The sequence below is a fragment of the Balaenoptera physalus genome (assembly GCF_965194825.1).
Source record: "Balaenoptera physalus genome assembly, chromosome: 5".
Classification (NCBI taxonomy): domain Eukaryota; kingdom Metazoa; phylum Chordata; class Mammalia; order Artiodactyla; family Balaenopteridae; genus Balaenoptera; species Balaenoptera physalus.
Genome location: NC_138884.1, coordinates 24,922,501 through 24,943,039, shown reverse-complemented (window position 1 = coordinate 24,943,039; position 20,539 = coordinate 24,922,501). Strand labels below are relative to the sequence as shown.

Sequence of the window (20,539 nt, the reverse complement as noted above, 5' to 3'; positions counted from 1 at the left end):
TAATTCTTTAAATGCAGTCTTTAAAAAGAAATCTAGTAAGAGAAATACAAAATCTGTATGGAGAAACTTTATTGAGGAATATTAGAAGAGCCTGAATAAGTGGAGACATACCATACACATGGGCTGGTAGACTTAATAAAAGTTGTTAAGTCCATTCAAATCAATCTGTAGATTCAGTGCAACCCAAATCCAAATACCAAGCCCCAAACCCAACCCTTCACTCCCATTCTAGAACTTAACAAGCATATTCTAAAATTTATATGAAGTGATAAGGGACAAGAATAACCAAGGCACCCATGAGAAGAAACATCTGGGAGAAGTTGCTGTACTAGACATCAAGACATAAATTCATGGAAATTAAGACAGTTTCAGATTGGAGCAAGGACCAACAAATAGACCAAAAGACCATTAAAGAGAGTGAAGTATAGGTACACAAGTGAACACTTACTAGACAATTCAGCAGGGAAATAATGGTAAACAGAATTGTGACAACTTGGTACATGAAAGCACAATTGGATTCCTACCTTCACCACATACAATTATCAATCCCAAGTAGATGAAAGACACATACAAAAGAAAAAATGAACAAAATATTAAGAATAAAATATATCTTCATGACTTCAAAGTAGGGAAGGATTTCTTAAACAAGTATAAAAACAATAATCATAAAAGAGAAAGACTGATAATTTAAATTAAAATTAAGAAATTTGTTCCTCAAAAGAGACCTAAAAAGAGTAAAACTATAAAACAGAAATTGGGAGAACATATGTACAACACATACAACCCACAATTATTTGTATCTGAAAGCTCAATAAGGAAAAGACAAGAATCTAATAGGAAAATGGGAAAAGAATATGAACGAGCAACTCACAAAAAGGAAAATCTAAATTGCTAAAAATAGGCAAATATGCTCAATTTCACTGGTAATAGAAAAATGCAAATTAAAACAACATAGTAACATTTCAAATTTCAAAATAACACATACAATGTTATAATATTTATCTGAATTTTGAGAATATGTATGCACATGTGTGTATTTTATACATTTAATATGCCTATCACCGATTTCAGGGCAGGAAAAATTATCCAGTCATGCAATGGATGTGCTACAATAAACTCACCAATTATTTGTACAGTTATTGCTTGGACATCTCTAGACATAAGGAACTGAAGGAAATACATTCAATCTTTGAATAACTTAGAAAGTTGTTTTTCTTATTTTCTTGTGATTGATTTGTTTCATTTTTGAATTAACATTTGTCTCCCCATTGTTTTCTCCACTTGAATTCTGTTCTAGAATAAGTCAAATTGTTTTTTCACCTGATACAAGAGACTTTATAACTTACAATAATCCAGTAATAACAAAGGTAATAACTAGGTAGTAGGCTTCTACTAGATGTGCACAAGCAAAGGAGGAATTATTATTTTTTACAATATTATGAAAGGTTATATGCATTAAGTGATTTCCCAAGACACTCCTATGAGTTTGGTTCACATAAGTCAAGCAATATCCAAAGTCCCTTACACTGTTTCCTTGGGAAAACATATCCTGTGAACAGCCCTTCCTGTCTGTCTCCTGCAACTACTCTGGCAGCTGCAACTGGCTGTTGCCAAAATGGCAGCAGTCGCTTGTTGGGCATGAACAGGATGAGCTCTGTGAGCTCATGAGACCATGACATTTCTTCTAACCAAGGACTTGCCAACTGTGTATATGTATGTAAGAGCAGGTACTCTTAAGCCTTAGACCTGTGCTGTCCAATATGGAGCCACTAGCCACATATGGCTCTTAAGCATTTGAACTGAGGCCAGTAAAAAGTGAAATGTGCTGTGTGTATAAAATACACACTAAATTTCAGACTCAACACACAAAAAGAGTGTAAAATAGCTCATTAATAATTTGTATAATGATTACATCTGAAAAATGACAATATTTTGGATAACTAGGTTAAATAAAATATAAAAATTCATTGTATCTGTTTCTTTTTACTTTTTAATGGAGCTACCAGAAAAATTTAAATCACATATGTAACTCACATTGTATTTCTATTGGACAGCCCTGCCTTCGAGACTAAGGTAGGGCTCAAACCTGGTACTTTGTAAGATAAATACTGCTCACAGAAGTGCTTTGTTTGCCCCCTACAATATCATTAAAATTTAAACTTCGTTGCTAACTTTGAAAAATTACCCATATGCTCATAAAATTGAGATTTTTTAAAAAAATTAATTTTACTTTTCTTGAAAATCCAGGAGATGAGGCATTGCTTGGGCTAATTTATTACATGGCAACAATTTTCTGGAGCTGGAGAGCTGCTGACTTCTTTTCAGACCAGGCTTGCCGCTACACCGCAGTTGCCAACATTCCCTTTTGTTAGTCTTTACTCCCTTCACCATCATCTGTATTTAGTTATATTACCCACCTCAGCACTGGATGCTTTTGAGTTTGCAAGACCTGTCTTTCAACATCAATATTTTAGTATTTAACTTAACAGTGGGGAGAGGATTGTTGCCATGTTTGGAGGGCAGAAGAGGTGGATGTTAGTGGTGCATTATTCCACTGGCCCATTTTCTGCTTCAAGTGTTGAAAAGCAGAAATCTGTATTTGCATGTGGAGAAATCACCCGTGGGAATAATTGTTTCAATTAAATCAGTTGAATGAATGAAGTAGGTGAGGGCTGTTATCCACGTGCGAAAACAGAGGATTTTGTTCAAAAGGTGTATGGGGATCCCACATCCTGAGATCAATAGGGAGTAGTGATTCATGTGTATACTAGAAAAGAATTCAGTGTTAAGTGATCTGTTGGTTCTTCTTGAAGAGGAACCAAATAGCAGTCACCCAAACCTTAGAAACAAAACTCAAAGGAAGCTACAAATCAGAACAAACAAGGAAACCCTAGGGAGGTGGCGCCTGAAATCAGAGAAGCCCTCATTCCTGTATGATAATCAGTTTATAATATGGCCACCAGGGGAGACCTAAGACTTCCAGACATATTGGTATTTACAATTACCTTGTAGTCAAGATGGTCTGATAATAGTTCATTACATACTCTGTCCTTTCCAACATTTCAGTTTCTCCCTAATTACCAGCTGACCTTTCAGAGAGCTGGTTTTCAAAAAAGGCACAATTGTATGTTGTGTTCTAGCTCAACACTTCCTGACAGAATTATTGAGGAAGCATTATGCCAATCTATTGTTTACCAAAGCCGTAAAACCATCTGGTCCTAGGGGTTCATTTTTTGTAGCTGACTTCTAGAAGGCAGCATGGGTTTAACTTCCTCTGTCCTTCCTATTCTAGCTGCCAAGCCACTGTTGACAAAACACAGGTGTTTGAAGTTTCTCATTTTTGACTGGGCTTTCCATCCTGATCCTTGCTGTATTTATTTTTGTTCTATTTTCTGTACAATCACCTTATCTTCAGTATTTACACATTGCACTCAGTTTCCATACATCACATAGGTTTCTTTTGAAAAACCTTCTGCATATTTCCAAACTTAGTCAAACATTTATAAGTGTATCTCAGAGACACAAAGCACATTTGTAGGAAGTCACGAAAATGACCTTGGTAATAAAACCTGAGGGCAGAGACATAACATTCAGGTGATAGCATCTACATGTCCCAGAACATGAACCATCATCTGAGGAATTTCAGGTTTTCAAAATCAGTCTCTGATCCTACTCATAAATCCATGTATTTTGAATAACAGATAGGAAATCTAACACTGTTGCCATTAAGCAGGCTCAGTAAGTGTATTTAACTCTCAAATTCGCTATATAAAATTATACTCTTTCATTCCCATTCTCTATGAGACTTTAGGGTATTTCTTTTAGTATGTCACTGTTGTTTAACACACCACTGTTCCTTCAAATCATGGCAATTCTTGCACCTGCTTAAGGAATGGAACTGTATTTCTGCCCATAGAGTTCCTCCAACGTAAAACTATGGAGGCTGAAGCAGATTATCGCATACAAACTGAACGATACCTCTTCTTAGTCCTTAAATACCCTAATTGGGGGCAGCTGTCGTGTGGTGCAGCTGGGGCTGTCCCCTAACCTTCTTGCTAACTGTGTTAACATGAGCAGGAAGCAAAAAAAGAAGTTATCTTTGTTCCAGTGGTTTAGACAAGTAAGGAGACACACGCTACGATATTTATTTTCTATGACAATCAAAATGTTTCTGACACTTAAGAGCTTTTAAGACCATTGTGAAGAATGTTAGATCCACTACCTTGTCCAAGTACTAGTAGAACAGGTTGAACCTTCTATGTGCTCAAATAGCTGCAAATTGAAGTCAACCGGAGAAGAAATTCTGATGGTTTTTTGAGATAACAAGGGACAGATAATGTTTAACATAGGACGATAAATAACTGTTGTTTGATTATCACTTCTTCTTGGTATCACCCTGCTAGAACATTTTGGCTAGATGAGCTTGGTTATTTGAAATTTCTAATGCCTAATATTTCCATAATTTCTATGCCCTGTGCCCTGTACTAAGATTATTGTGAGAATTGCTGGTGAAAGAAGCGGGTAAGATAGCAATACAAAGAAGACGTGAACTTTTGGTTAACGTCAGACTCCTGGGAGTCGCCGTAAGCTAAAAAAAGAACTAGTGGGAGGATTATGTGCCTGTTACTCAAAGACCTCTAGTTCTGCCCTGGCAGCCACATCCTGCCTGTGGCTACGTCAACCCAAGTACCACATCTTACTGTTTTCTTGACAGATAAAACACCACCTGCTATTGAAGAAGGGGTCTCTCTTTGCAATAAACCAATGTCATCATGAAAGATTAATAAACATTTAGGGTTACAGGAAACTTGGGGCCTTGAACATTACATATACATGTGAAAATGTTTGTGGCCAAGATCTTTTATTGATAGGAAAAAATAATACGTCATCATAGAAGAGAATTTGGAAAAGTACATAACGATGCAAAGAAGAAGTAACAGAAGAGAATTTGGAAAAGTGCATAGAGATGAAAAGAAAAAAGTAATTCAAAGTCACCTCCTCTGATATACTGAGTATAGCATTTTGTTCTGCTGGTATGCATGTTTATGTGAATATACATATACATGAATGATTTTGATTTTATAAATATGATATATACTTATATGTATTTACAAAATGGAAGTCATATTATACATCATTCCCATGATCAGATTAAATGTGAACAAATTTTATTCTCCTTTTAGTCACTTAATATTAGGTTTTACGAATTTTTCCATGTTGTGTTCTTTGAAAACATTTTGAATGTCCATTAATATTGCATTGCATCAGTGATTCTCAAGCTTTTGTATGCGTCAAAATTATCTTGCAGGCTTTGTGAATGCTTGGTGCACACTTAAGAGTTTCTGAGTCAATAGGTGTCGAATAGAGCCAAGAATGTACATTTCTAACAATTTGCCTGGTGATGTTGATCTTGCTGGTTTGGGGATTCCACAGTCATTCTTTTACAATTGGATATTTGGATTGTTCATCATGAGTAGCATTAGAATAATAATATGCATACATGACAATTTCCACAAGATAGGTTTCTATAATGAAAATAACTGGAAAAGTTATGAACTTTTTGGACACCTTCAATATGTTTGGTCAAACTTATCCAGAAAAACTGCACCAATTTATACTGTGTGTGAATGTTCTTACTCTACAAAATCCTTGTTACTCAGTATATTTAGTCAAAGTAACATCTTATTTCAGTTTACATTTCTTTGCTTACCAGTGAAGTGAAATATTTCATCTTATTTTCGGTATCTATTTGAAAGAACTATGAGCAAAAGCCTCTGGCTATTTTCCTCAAGCTGTTGGGATCTTAAGATTTTTCTTATGTATTCCTAGCGATCCTTTATACTTTCAGGCTGTGAATCCCTAGTTTGTCCTATTTGACATAGATGTTTTCTCACTTTATTGTTTGCTTTTTTGTTAATTGGCTATTTTTTTTTTTTTTTTTAACATCTTTATTGAAGTATAATTGCCTTACAATGGTGTGTTAGCTTCTGCTTTATAACAAAGTGAATCAGTTATACATATACAATATGTTCCCATTTCTCTTCCCTCTTGCATCTCCCTCCCTCCCACCCTCCCCATCCCATCCCTCTAGATGGTCACAAAGCACCGAGCTGATCTCCCTGTGCTATGCGGCTGCTTCCCACTAGTTATCTATTTTACATTTGGTGGTGTATATATGTCCATGACACTCTCTTACCCTGTCACATCTCACCCCACCCCCTCCCCATATCCTCAAGTCCATTCTCTAGTAGGTCTGTGTCTTTATTCCCGTCTTGCCACTAGGTTCTTCATGGCCTCTTTTTTTTTTTTTTTTTTTTTTTTTTTTTTTTTTTTTCCCCTTAGATTCCGTATATATGTGTTAGCATACTGTATTTGTTTTTCTCTTTCTGACTTACTTCACTCTGTATGACAGACTCTAACTCCATCCACCTCATTACAAATACCTCCATTTCATTTCTTTTTATGGCTGAGTAATATTCCATTGTATATATGTGCCACATCTTCTTTATCCATTCATCTGTCGATGGACATTTAGATTGCTTCCATGTCCTGGCTATTGTAAATAGAGCTGCAATGAACATTTTGGTACATGACTCTTTTTGACCTATGGTTTTCTCAGGGTATATGCCCAGTAGTGGGATTGCTGGGTCGTATGGTAGTTCTATTTGTAGTTTTTTAAGGAACCTCCATACTGTTCTCCATAGTGGCTGTATCAATTTACATTCCCACCAACAGTGCAAGAGTGTTCCCTTTCCTCCACACCCTCTCCAGCATTTATTGTTTCTAGATTTTTTGATGATGGCCATTCTGACCGGTGTGAGATGATATCTCATTGTAGTTTTGATTTGCATTTCTCTAATGATTAATGATGTTGAGCATTCTTTCATGTGTCTGTAGGCCATCTGTATATCTTCTTTGGAGAAATGTCTATTTAGGTCTTCGGCCCATTTTTGGATTGGGTTATTCGTTTTTTTGTTATTGAGCTGCATGAGCTGCTTGTAAATCTTGGAGATTAATCCTTTGTCAGTTGCTTCATTTGCAAATATTTTCTCCCATTCTGATGGTTGTCTTTTGGTCTTGTTTATGGTTTCCTTTGCTGTGCAAAAGCTTTTAAGTTTCATTAGGTCCCATTTGTTTATTTGTGTTCTTATTTCCATTTCTCTGGGAGCTGGGTCAAAAAGAATCTTGCTGTGATGTATGTCATAGAGTGTTCTGCCTATGTTTTCCTCTAAGAGTTTGATAGTGTCTGCCCTTACACTTAGGTCTTTAATCCATTTTGAGTTTATTTTTGTGCATGGTGTCAGGGAGTGTTCTATTTTCATACTTTTACATGTACCTGTCCAATTTTCCCAGCACCACTTATTGAAGAGGCTGTCTTTTCTCCACTGTATATGCTTGCCTCCTTTATCAAAAATAAGGTGCCCATATGTGTGTGGGTTTATCTCTGGGCTTTCTATCCTGTTCCATTGATCTATATTTCTGTTTTTGTGCCAGTACCAAACTGTCTTGATTACTGAAGCTTTGTAATATAGTCTGAAGTCAGGGAGCCTGATTCCCCCAGCTCCATTTTTCGTTCTCAAGATTGCTTTGGCTATTCGGGGTCTTTTGTGTTTCCATACAAATTGTGAAATTTTTTGTTCTAGTTCTGTGAAAAATGCCAGTGGTATAATTGGCTATTTTTGACAGTGGTTTGTTCTTTCCATTTTTATGTACCTAAGTCACTTTTTGTGATTTATTTTGTTACTTAGAAAACAGGAGTCCTAAAATAAACATTTCCCCAAATTTTTCTGTTTCTTATGGTTTTATGCTTAACATTTGCTTCCCTAACCATTCTGGAATTTCTTACTTTTCTCTTCCTTCCCTCCTTCCTTCCTTTCTTCTCTCCTTCCTTCCTTCTTCTCTACCTCTCCCTCTTTCTCTCCCTCCCTGTCTCCCTTCCTCCTTTTCTTATTCCTTCTTCCTTCCCCCTCCTTTCCTCCCTCCCTCCCTCCCCCACCTTCCTTCCTTCCTTCTTTCTTTTTTTTCTTTCTCTCTCTCTCTTCCTTCTCTTCCCTTCCCTTCCCTTCCTTTCTTTCTTTCTGCTTCCCACAATGTGAAGTGAAGCCCAAGTAGTTAATTAATTACCCAGCACCATTTATTAAATAACCTTTCCTTTTCCTATTACAATGTGGTGTACAATCACATTTAAAAGTTAATTTGCAAGCTGGGAAATTAGTTCTTGTTTGGTATTTGTAGGAAATGTGACCTGATATAAGATATTCTTCTTAGTAAGCACAACAGGAAACACATGTATGACATCTAATGAGAAAAACAGAAATCAAGCCATGTGTCCTTACCATGGCTTGGTAGCTCTAATTTCAATATGTGTCTTGGCTTCAGCTTAGATTCCCAATCAGCCTTTAAGAGGGTTTCCTTGTTTTGCTCATTGCCTTAAAGGTAATGTTTTCAAAGGGACAAAAAAACATTCCGTTACCTTCAGGAAATATTGAGAGTTCAGTGTGTTTTCCAGAGTTTGAGGTAAATGGGAACTCATTTAAAACTCCCACTGCATCATTGCACAAAATATATTTTTATTGTCTGGCCTTACTTTTTCATTCCTTGTCATTTGGTCTGCCAAACAGACTTTTCTCCATCTATTACTTTTCCCACTCACCCCACACTTCCTCCAGAATATATCAGAAATGCATTATGAGGTGTAACAGAGGTTAAAATAACCTCTTGACGTTTGCTTTGACAGAGTCAAGTTTTGTTTACAAATGTAAAAGTCCCTCTTATGAGTAGCTGTCAACAATTCTTTAATATTACTGTAGCTCCCTCCATCAAAAGTATCTGGATGCAGTGCTAGCAAAAAAAAAAAAAAAAAAAAAATCCAATCTCTGAAGCAGTGACAATTATTCAGCACTTTTCCAGTTAGCCTGTACAACAAATGTAATTATCTTTAGGACACTGAGTCTCAGTTGTTACAAGGATAAAACTGAGGGTAACATCAGAACTTCAGACTGTTTACCAAAATAATGACCAATTTCCATGTCCTGATGAATGAATGGCAAAGTAATAAATTATTCTTCCAACTCGATTTTTCTAGGAACTCACATCTTATGAATTTTGAAATGGAACATTGTTATTAACAAAGACAAATAATGCACGTATAATTCAAAGTCAATTATATTTTTAAAATTCATTTAGCAGTTGTATCTATGAGTGTTTATTAATTTTTATTTTTAAATTTTTAATAATTCTGGCACTATAGAGATTTGTGAAGGCTCAGTTTCGGTTTTGTGGAAATTATATCCAGACACTTCATGCCATTCCTCTTGTCCAGTTTTTTTTTCCTTTTTCCCACTTCCATGCTGATAATAACAACATCATGCCTGACATATTTTATTCCCCACTCACCTAGCCAGTGTTACTGATATGAATCAGAGATGGTAAATATCCTAATCATGTGTTGCAACTTCCCAGTTCTGGTCTGATGATAGATATCACTAGTCAATTGCAACATCTTTCTCTTTATATTTGCTATATGTCTCTTTCACAACTCTTCTAAAGGCTGGGAGGTAACTAAGCCATTCGAAGGTCATCCCTGACACTGGCTGTGGAAAGTGACCTTATGCATCGGTTCCCTTCAACTCCAAGTGGACAGAAGGAAGTAGCAATGTCCACAAGAGTGGAAAGCAAAGTAAGCAAAGTAAGAATTGAGGATCCTGAGAGCCTTTCTGCCACAGGTTACCTGCTGATGGTCACTGAAATAATAAGGAGTGCAGCAACCCTAGTTTCTGGTGTTACAGCAAGGACTGTGTGTACAGTTCTCCTGGACTAAATGACTCCCAAGTATGGAGTTCTCCCTTAAAAATGGCTACATTGTCATGGATAATTAAACCTTAAAATGAAGCCTTTCTCTATTTAAAGGTGCAGCTTTATCCACGTCTTTCTATGAATGTATCTAAGAAAGGACAGCCATTGTATCTATTAGGTAGATTTTTATCAGACCCACCTTCCAAACTGGTTTCTCCAAGTATAATGTATACAACTGATATTAACATTAAAAAATAAAGTATGAAAAATAAGCCCACACAATTCAGAACTATAAAATGCATTTGCTTTCTCCTGAAAGTTTTGAAATAATAAGGAATATTTGATCAATTGCTAAAATGCATAGAGCCACATTTTTTTCTGCCACAAGAAATAAGATTGCAACAGAAAGAACACGGGTACATGGCAGCTGCTGTTACACAGAGTTCCAGATATTCCTGGCGCAGGCATTCCCACAGGACTGGGACAGTGGAGGAATGCAGTATCTTGGAGATTTGCAAGAGTATTTTGGCTTATCTCCTTTATTTGGCTCTCTGTACTTTGGTCATCATTAGTATTTTTCCAAGAGCTACATTTAGGTTTCTGATATAGCTAAGGGGGTTACATAGAGCTGAATAAAATATTTAGTGTGTTCTCAGACAATTTTTAATCAAAATGTAACTGATATTCTCTACTTTCCTTTTTTTCCCTCCTCACCCACCTACCAACTGTCACAATCTAGATCACAGTTGGCCGATATTTGGCAGGAGGATTCTACTCCCTCCATCTGGCCTCATCGCTGATGGATCACGGAATACCTCCCCATCAGCCTCAGAAGCCTTTCAGCACAGCACTCTGAACAGCCTTTTCCAATCTACTGTAAGAGACGACACCGACTTAACTCCCTGAACCAGTCTGAGGTCATGGGGTATAGAAGACATGTTCCAGACTTGGCTGTATAACAGAATCACTTTGTCATAAAAGCAGAATACCTAAATCTAACCTAAACTTATCAAACTAGGATCTTCAGGAGTGAGGGTCTCAGAATTTATATTTTAAACAATTTCACCAGGATGGTTATCGTGCAGCCAGCCCTGCACCTGTTCATAGATTAGCATCTGGGAGACATGGATAGAGAAGAAAAAATTTAATCAATTTATTTAAGATCCGTTGAACCCCCATTTGCTAATTTATCAGAACAGTATCACGATACTTTCTTCAGAGGGTTCTCTGAAAGACAAAATGAAATCATGCGCTTGGACGCATGAACTGCTCAACTCAGGACTGGTGCGCCACACACAGTGCATTCCCTTCGTTAGAATGCTCCTTAGCAATCTGACTTCAAGGGAGATCATCACAATGTGATTAACTCATGAAGGCTTTCATCTATTGTCAAGGAAACAAAAAAGCACAGATCCCCTTCTCTCAAAGACCTCTTGGGCTTCCCTGGTGGCGCGGTGGTTAAGAATCTGCCTGCCAATACAGAGGACAGGGGTTCGAGCCCTGGTCTGGGAGGATCCCGTATGCCGCGGAGCAACTAAGCCCGTGAGGCACAACTACTGAGCCTGCGCGTCTGGAGCCTGTGCTCCGCAACAAGAGAAGCCACGACAATGAGAGGCCCGCGCACATCGATGAGGAGTGGCCCCCGCTCTCTGCAACTAGAGAAAGCCCTCGCACAGAAACGAAAACCCAACACAGCCAGAAATAAATAAATAAATAAATTTATAAAAAAAAAAAAAAGACCTCTTATCTGAACAGCTCCTGATACTTTTGAAATTACCACTTTTCTTGTAGGTATTTGATATGGTATGGTTTTTTTTCAATAGTGTACACATGTACATATTAAAGTAAGTCTTAAAGTCATATTACCTTCTGTCACCTTGACACAGAAATGAAGAAGTGATACATATGTCCAATAATGGTTGATGAAGACCATGAAATCTGGATTGCTTCTATGACAAGTTGATGAGTGAAAATTATTCACAGCTCTGAGATAATATTTTAGTAGTTTCCTGCCAGCCAACATCTTCACCGAAAGGCACAACTCACCTGGAAAGAAATAAAGGCATGATTGAATGGCAGATGCACATGTACGTGTGTTCACTGAGAAGTATTTGTGGTATCCCTAAAATCATGACAAATTTAATATTTTGCATTTATCACTTGCCTATGGAGCTAACTTTTTTTCTCAAAGATCTTGAAGACTTTGAAGAAGCTGTATACACTGAAATGGAAAAGAGATGGTGTCAAGGAAATATGATGAAAAAAGATGTGCATAAGACAGTAAAATTGGCCATGTCAGGGTTATGTGCTCTGTGTTCATCCCCGTAGTCTGGGGAGTGGAGGCTATGGGTGGACGAGGAGAGGATGTGATTGTAGCATCATCAAGATGACATGAACTGATGGAGGGTGGTTCCTCCAAGAAACAGCAGCTGGGCGGCCCAAAACAATACATGATAGATACTCTTCAGATGTCACACTTCACTATTAGGTACAGATTTTTTCTGATCACATGATATCAACATTTGCCTGGCTAAAATGAGTATTAATTACAATGAGATACAAGCTTAGGCTTCTATTGTTTATTCCTTATGTCACATGCTTCTTGAAGCATGCTCAATCTAGAAGTCCAATCAAAACCAGTAAGGAAAGAACCTCTCAAAATTAGCTAAATGGAAGCTGGCTGGCAAAATTAGTGGGGGATGATTCAATCATTGAAAGACTCCTTCTGCTTATCCTAAAACAATGAAATTCAGTTCAATAAAAAATCTTATAAGGGCTCCTTAAATTATATGCCCCATGGTCAGTACCATTCATGACTAAGGAAATGCGAATCAAAACCACAGTCATACCACCTCACACCTACTAGGATGGCTAAAACTTAAAAACATAGACAACAAAAAGTGTTGGTGACTTCTGGTTTCCAGTCCAGCAAGTAAGGAGCTTAAAAGTCACCTCTCTGTCCTAATGACAAGTTAAAAAATGAATAAACTGAAAAATCAAAAATTCTTAGATTCATCAGAAAAGTGAGGTTACAAGGCAAAACCACTGCACCCCAAATTGAAGAGACAGAATCACCATTTAATAGATATAAGAATCACCATTTAATAGTTTGGAAACCCAACAGGGGAAACCTCCATGGGAACCTGTGTCAGGTAAGAAATCCTGAACTGTAATTGATGAATTGCTAGAGGCTCAGTGTGGACAAGTCTAAGATTTAAAAAATGGAGAGGTCCCATAGTGAACCAAGAGTGAACACGAATGTAAACTATAGACTTGGGATGATAATGATATGTCAATGCAGATGCATCAACTCTAACAGATGTACGACTCTGGTGGGTAATACTGATAATAAGGGAAGCCATCCATGTGTGGCGACAGGAGGCATACAACTTCCTCTCAACTTTTCTGCGAATCTAAAACTGCTCTAAAAAAATTGTTTCAAAACAAAATTGTTTTCATCTCCAGGAGGACACAGTCATAGTAGGCCCCTACACTTTTGGGTGTTCTATCTCCACAAAACCTACCAGGTCCTCACAGTGAAACTTCCCTCTTGATTCCTCCAGGGGGAGGGGGAATGTATCATTTTGACAGATGCCATAATATTCTGTTCTTCTTAACAGGGTCTGCCCTCAGATAGAATTATTTTGCCACAGCCTAATCTGCTGGTTTATATCAGATCCTAACCTACCTGGGGGAAGGGAAGTACCCAAATCCAGCTGGCTCTTTGTGGGGGGAAGGAAATCTCAACTACAGTTCCCTCGATCTTTCCACAAAGGGACCTAAATACCCAGCTCTAGGCCTCTCTAGCCATTCAGTCACCATATGTGTATAGGTGGGGGCAGAAACTGAGAAGCAGTTGTGAAGGTCACAATCCAGGGGCACAGGTTCACCAAAAGGCTGAGATCTAATCATGGGCCATCAGAAACTTCCCCTTCTCCAGCACCTTACTACCACATTACTAAAGGCCTATTTATCACAGTTCCTTTTACCGAGTACGTCATGTCCAGCTATCAGGAAATCTTTACAAGGCGTAATAAAAAACACAGTTTGCAAAGACAAAACAAACATCAGAATCAGAGGCATATATGGCAAGAATGTTGGAATTATCAAACCAGGAATTTAAAATCATTCTGATTAGTATGCTAACAACACTAACAGAAAAAGTAGATAACAAGCAAAGACAAAGGGATAATATAATCAAGAGAGAAATTCTAAGAAAGAATCAAAAATAAATGCTAAAGATTAAAAAAAAAAACACTGTAGCAGTAATGAAGAGTGCCTTCGAAGGGCTCATTGGTAGATTGGACATGGCTGAAGAAAGAATCTCTAAGCTTGAGAATATGTGAATAGAAACTTCCAAGACTGAAAAGCAAAGAGAAAAAACAACTTTAAAAATGGAACAGAATATCCAAGGACTGGGGGACAACTACAAAAAAATGTAAAATATGTGTAATGGGAATACCAGAAAGGGAGGGAAGGAAGGGAGTGAGAGAAGAAGGAAGAAAGAAAGGAAGAAAAGCAATATTTGAAGCAATAATGACTGAGATTTCTTCCAAATTGATTCAAACACCAAACCATAGATTCAGGAATCTCCAAAAACACCAAAAAGGACAACTGCCAAAAGACAAAATAAAACTCTATCTGAGTATATCATATTCAAATTTTGGAAAATCAAAGATTAAAAAGTAATCTTGAAAGAACTAGAGGGGGAAAAAAACCCTTAATATAGAAGAGCAAAGATAAGAATTATATCTGACTTCTCAGAAACCATGCAAGTAAAAAGAAAATGTATTAAATGTTTAAAGTAATGAGAGGAAAAAAACACTAACCTAGAATTCTATGCCTTGTGAAATTATCCTGCAAAAGTGAAGGAGAAATCAAGACCTTCTCCACAAACAGAATTGTGAGAATTTGATGCCAGTACACCTGTCTTGCAACAAATTTTAAAAAGAGGTTCTTCAGAGAGAAGGACAATAATATAGGCCAGAAACTCAGATCTACACAAACAAAGAATCGTAGATCTGCATACATCAGAGAATCAATAAGTAAAGGTAAAATAAAAACTTTAATTTTTCTTATTCTTAATTATTCCCAAAAAAGTTTGCTTAAAATAATTGCAACACATATATACAATGGAATATTACTCAGCCATAAAAAGAAACGAAATTGAGTTATTTGTAGTGAGGTGGATGGACCTAGAGTCTGTCATACAGAGTGAAGTAAGTCAGAAAGAGAAAAACAAACACCGTATGCTAACACATATATATGGAATCTAAAAAAAAAAAAAAAGTTCTGAAGAACCTAGGGGCAGGACAGGAATAAAGATGCAGACGTAGAGAATGGACTTGAGGACACGGGGAGGGGGAAGGGTAAGCTGGGACAAAGTGAGAGAGTGGCATGGACATATATACACTACCAAATGTAAAATAGATAGCTAGTGGGAAGCAGCCGCATAGCACAGGGAGATCAGCTTGGTGCTTTGTGACCACCTAGAGGGGTGGAATAGGGAGGGTGGGAGGGAGATGCAAGAGGGAAGGGATATGGAGATATATGTATATGTATAGCTGATTCACTTTGTTATACAGCAGAAACTAACACACCATTGTAAAGCAATTATACTCCAATAAAGATGTTAAAAAAATATGTTAAAAATAAATAAATAAATAATTGCAACAATGTATTTGCTTATATGTGTGTGTATATATATGATTAAGTGAAATGAATGACAGCAGTTATACAAGGGCTAGAAGGGAGGACTTAGGAATATGTTGTTATTATAAGGTACTTGCACTACCTGTGAAGAGGTACAGTGTTATTTGAAAGCAGACTTGGATTAGTTGTAAAGCTCTTCTGCAAACCCTAGAGCAACCAATAAAATGTTAAAAAAAAAAAAAAGCATAATTGATACAGTAAAAAAGTAGAGAAAATTGAATTATAAAATCTTCAATTAAAACCAAAAAATACACAAAAATTATGGAAGACAAAAATAGGAACAAAAGAACAAGGGCAACAAATAGAAAACTGTAACAAATATAGTAGATATTAATCCAGATATGTCAGTAATCACTTTAGGACTTCGCTGGTGGTGCAGTGGTTAAGAATCTGCCTCCCAATGCCAGGGACATGGATTCGAGCCCCAGTCTGGGAAGATCCCACATGCTACGGAAAAACTAAGCCTGTGCACCACAACTACTGAGCCTGCGCTCTAGAGCCCTCAAGCCACAACTACTGAGCCTGCGTACCACAACTACTGAGCCCACATGTCCTAGAGCCCATGCTCTGCAACAAGAGAAGCCACCACAATGAGAAGTAAGCACACTGCAACAAAGAGTAGTCCCCGCTTGCCACAACTAGAGAAAGCCCACACGCAGCAACAAAGACCCAATGCAACCAAAAATAAATAAATAAATAAATAAATTTATTTTTTAAAAAGTCACTTTAAGGTAAACAGTCTAAATAAACCAATTAAAAGACAGAGATCCTAGGATGGATCAAAAAACAAGACCCAAATATAGGTTGTCTACAAGAATCCACTTTAAATATAAAGACACCAATGGCCATAAATTAGAAGAAATGGACCAATCCTTGAAAGACACAATCTGCCAAAACTCACACAATAAGAACTAGACAATTTGAACAAGCCTAAATGAATTAAAGAAATTAAATCAATAATTACTTACCTTCTAAAACATAAAGCATCAGACCCAGATAGATTCGCTGGTGAATTCTAGCAAACATTAACAGGAAGAAATTATTCCAATTCTATACCAAAACCTTCTCTAGTATTAAAAGTATTAGAAAATGCTTCCTAACTCATTCTTCCAACAAGAAATCAACTTTAAATGTAAAGACATGTATAGATTAAAAGTAAAGAGATGGATAAAGATATGCCCTGCTATCACTAATCAAAAGAAAGTGAAAGTAGCTATACTAATTTCAGACAAAGCAGACTTCAGAGCAAGGAAACTGTTCAGTAATAGAGAGAGGTATTACATAATTATAAAGGGGTCAATACTCTAAGAAGACAGCAATACTCAGTGTGTATAAACCTAAAAACAGAATGTCAAGATACTTGAAGCAAAAGCTGATAAAACTGCAAGGAGAAATAACTGAATCCACTATTATAGTTGGAGATGTCAACTCTATTAGAAATGGATAGATCCAGCAGGCAGAAAATCACTAAGTACATGGCTGAACTCAATAGCACTATCAATTAACTAGATATAATTGACATCTAGAGACTACTTCATCCAACAACAGCAAAATACACATTCATCTCAAGCTCACATGGAAACTTCACCAAGACAGAATACATTCCAGGTCATAAAACACACCTTAACAAATTTAAATGAATCGAAATCATAAAATGTCTGCTCTCAGAGCACAAGGGAATTAAGCTAGAAATCAGTAACAGAAAGCTTGAAAATCCCAAAATATGTGGAGATTAAGCAACACATGTCTAAATAACACATGGGTTAAAGAATACATTTCAAAAGATTTTGAACTAAAAATATTTTGAACTAAGTGAAAATGAGAACAAAACTTCTCAAAATTTGTGGGATACAGTTTAAAGCAGTGCTTAGAGGAAAATTTATAGCATTGAATGTATATATTGGAAAAAAGGAGAAACCAAAAATCAGTAACCTAAACTTCTACTTTAGGACACTAGAAAAAGAAGAGCAAATTAAATCCAAAGTAAGCAGAAGAAAAGATGTAATAAAAATGAAAGCAGAAATCAATGAACTCAAAAACAGGAAATCAGTAGAGATCATCAACAAAACAAAAAGCACATTTTTTGAAAAGATCAATAAAATTGTTAAGACTCTAGCCAAGCTAATTAAGAAAAAGAGAAGGAAGACACAAATTACTAGTGTCAGAAATGTAGCTGGACAACTTAGATCTTCAGCTGAGGAATCTTCTGGCATCTTTAGTATCAGATATAAAAGTGGGGAAATCACTACGAGCTTAGTGGACATTAAAGGGATAATAAAAGACTACTATGAACCACTCTATGACCCCAAATTTGATAACCTAGCAGAAATGGATCAATCGTTGAAAGATACAGTTTGCCAGAACTCATACAAGAAGAAACAATCTGAATGTCCTATATCTATTAAAGAAATGGAATCAACAATTAATAACCTTCCAAAACAAAAAGCTCCAGGCCCAGATCGGTTCAATGGTGAATTTTACCAAACATTTAAAGATGAAATTATGTCAACTTTTTACAATCTCTTTCAGAGACTATAAGCAGAGAATATACTTCCTAATTCACGCCATGAGGACAGGATTGCCTCAATCCCCCCAAAAAGACAAAGATATTACAAGACAAAGAATACAATCAATATCTCTCATGAACACATATGCAAAAATTCTCATCAAAATATCAGCAAATTGAACCTAACAATATATATAAAAAACTATACACCATAACCAAGTGAGATTTATTCCAGGTATGCAAGCTGGTTCAACATTCAATAATCAATTAATGTAATCCATCCATCTATAGGCTAATGAAGGAAAATTGCATGACCATATCAACAGATGAAGAAAAGCTTTTGACAAAATCTAACATCCATTCGTGATCAAAACTCTCAGCAAACTACAACTAGAGGGGAACTTCCTCAACTTCATAAACAGCATCTATAAATACCTACATTTAATACCAAAGAAGATAAATTACCATGAGTCGTGGGCAGTCAACAATGTTTGTTTTTATAACTCATTTTGGAAAAGTATTTGAAGTTGGGGGTTTCGGAATGGAAAAGTGAGTAGAAGTTGTCACAAAGGAACTAGTAAACAACTAAATGAGCTATCTTATAGCCTAAAGGTATAACATCGAATTGGGGATCAGTGGAGAGGAGCATTACTGAAACCCTTGAAGTACTCTGAATGCCTTCTCACTCCTACTAGAGGAAGGCTTTTTTTTAAAAAAGAAAAAGGGGAAAAAAAGGCCTCAAACCACCATAGTGAGTACCATGAAGGTACACTTATCTGATAAGATTAGGAGCAGTAGTAGCTGCTCAGGTAATTAAAAAAAAAAAGAGGTTAAAACAAATAGTCATATAAAATATATATATATATGTACAATTAAGAACTGTGAAGGCTCTCAGATTTTCCAATCTCCTTACATACTAACACGTTTGCCTGCCATAGTTTCATCTATCACAAAACTCCTAAAAATTATGGGCAAAATATAGTGAAAAACTTGTAAGTGCATTCCTGAGGCTGCTGGAAAGTGAGGGACATCTTAGAAGAAAAATGAAGGAAAAAAATGAATCCATCTTTGAGGCTAGTGACAGTCTAAAGACATTTTATAACCCCTAGTGGCATCTGTCTTGTACAGCTGGTAAGTGAGAAGTATTATGCAAATATGAGACTCAGGAACCAATCAAAAGCCCCATTTTCTGAACTGGAGTATGACATAAGCAGGTTATTGTGGGGATGAGTAACAGACGTCGTTGTTGAGTAGAGTCTGGGGAACTAGGACTGAGCCTCAGCCTGTAGGTAGGTATCAGGGTTGAAGACTTGGGACCAAGCTGAACCTGGTGATTTAATAACCACACATTAATTCTCCTATTTTCAGCGATTTCTTAAAGGCATGGGTCATTTGATCCTACCTTAAGTATGTAAAATTGCATGTGTTCTTGATATTCTAGAATGGTGTTATTACTCTAATTAGCACCTTACTTATTTGCAAATTGAAAGTCATCTATATCAGGTCTGAACAAAACAGTTTATAATTCAAAGATCAGTTCTAGGGACAAGGTGTACTCCTTTTTTCCCCTATATTCTGAGAAGTTCAAACCATATTTATTAATTACCAAAGGAAGATATGGTAAAGGGCTTCACTTTGTACCTTCTCTCAGAATGGGAGAAAGTTTGTATATTTATCTCCATAAGTAAACTGAGATTTTTTTTAAAAAAAGTGAGTTGCAGAAAGGTCAACTCTACAGGAAGGGTTTTGTGTGTGTGTGTCTTTAGTTTTTCTTTGGTTTGTTTTTTTTTGTTTTTTGTTTTTTTGGGGGGTTTTTTTTTTTTTTTTGGTTTGTTTTGTTTTTGTCATCAGACTACATTGTTATTATGCACTTGGAGAATCTCCTGAACACTTTCATTCTCATCAGCCTCCCCTCAGAAAGAAAAACAGACCACAGTTTCTTGGGTTTGAGCCTCGTGGGCTCTCTTCTGCTTACACTGTAGCGTGACTGACAGGAGGCAGAATCCAGCCTGCTTCACATAGCCAGGTTGCTATGAGTGTCTCAAAATTGCTCTGCCAAATTTGTGGGAACTTTGCACATCAGCTGGATAACTGTGGATCTACCAGAGCAGAGTCTTTCATCACTGCCTTCATATAACTTTTGAAGTACAAAGTAATTAATTCATTTAGGAAGATCCATTGCATTTACTGTTGTTGGCTATGTTAGACACTGATAATAAGATGCCTTGGGGACGTTAATTAAATATTGTTAATTTATTGGCACAGACTATTTCACTGTGATGTGAGGAAAATCAATGAAAATGTTTAGGCCTCAGTAAGGAGAGGACTTACTTTGTGGCTAAAAGGCTGTAATAATTTGTGGCTAGGCAGGTTACAATGTACTAAAAAGGAATATTTATATAATGCAGGATATAACTTTTGAGAGGGCCATTTATTTGTTTTATTGCTATATGAACCACACAAGTTAAATATTACTGGCTGTTTGAACCACTGGGTAAGACAACAGTTCTGCTTGGTTAAGAGATT

The 20,539-nt window shown here is 36.6% G+C and overlaps 1 pseudogene across 1 annotated transcript in view; it reads right to left on the bottom strand.

Moving 5' to 3' along the window:
• Positions 1-20,539, bottom strand: part of LOC309661486 (60 kDa heat shock protein, mitochondrial pseudogene) — a 67,081-nt pseudogene that overhangs the window by 28,879 nt on the left and 17,663 nt on the right. The window contains exon 2 of the transcript XR_014268377.1: positions 11,662-11,841. The product of XR_014268377.1 is annotated as a 60 kDa heat shock protein, mitochondrial pseudogene (transcript). The remainder of the gene's footprint in view (positions 1-11,661; positions 11,842-20,539) is intronic.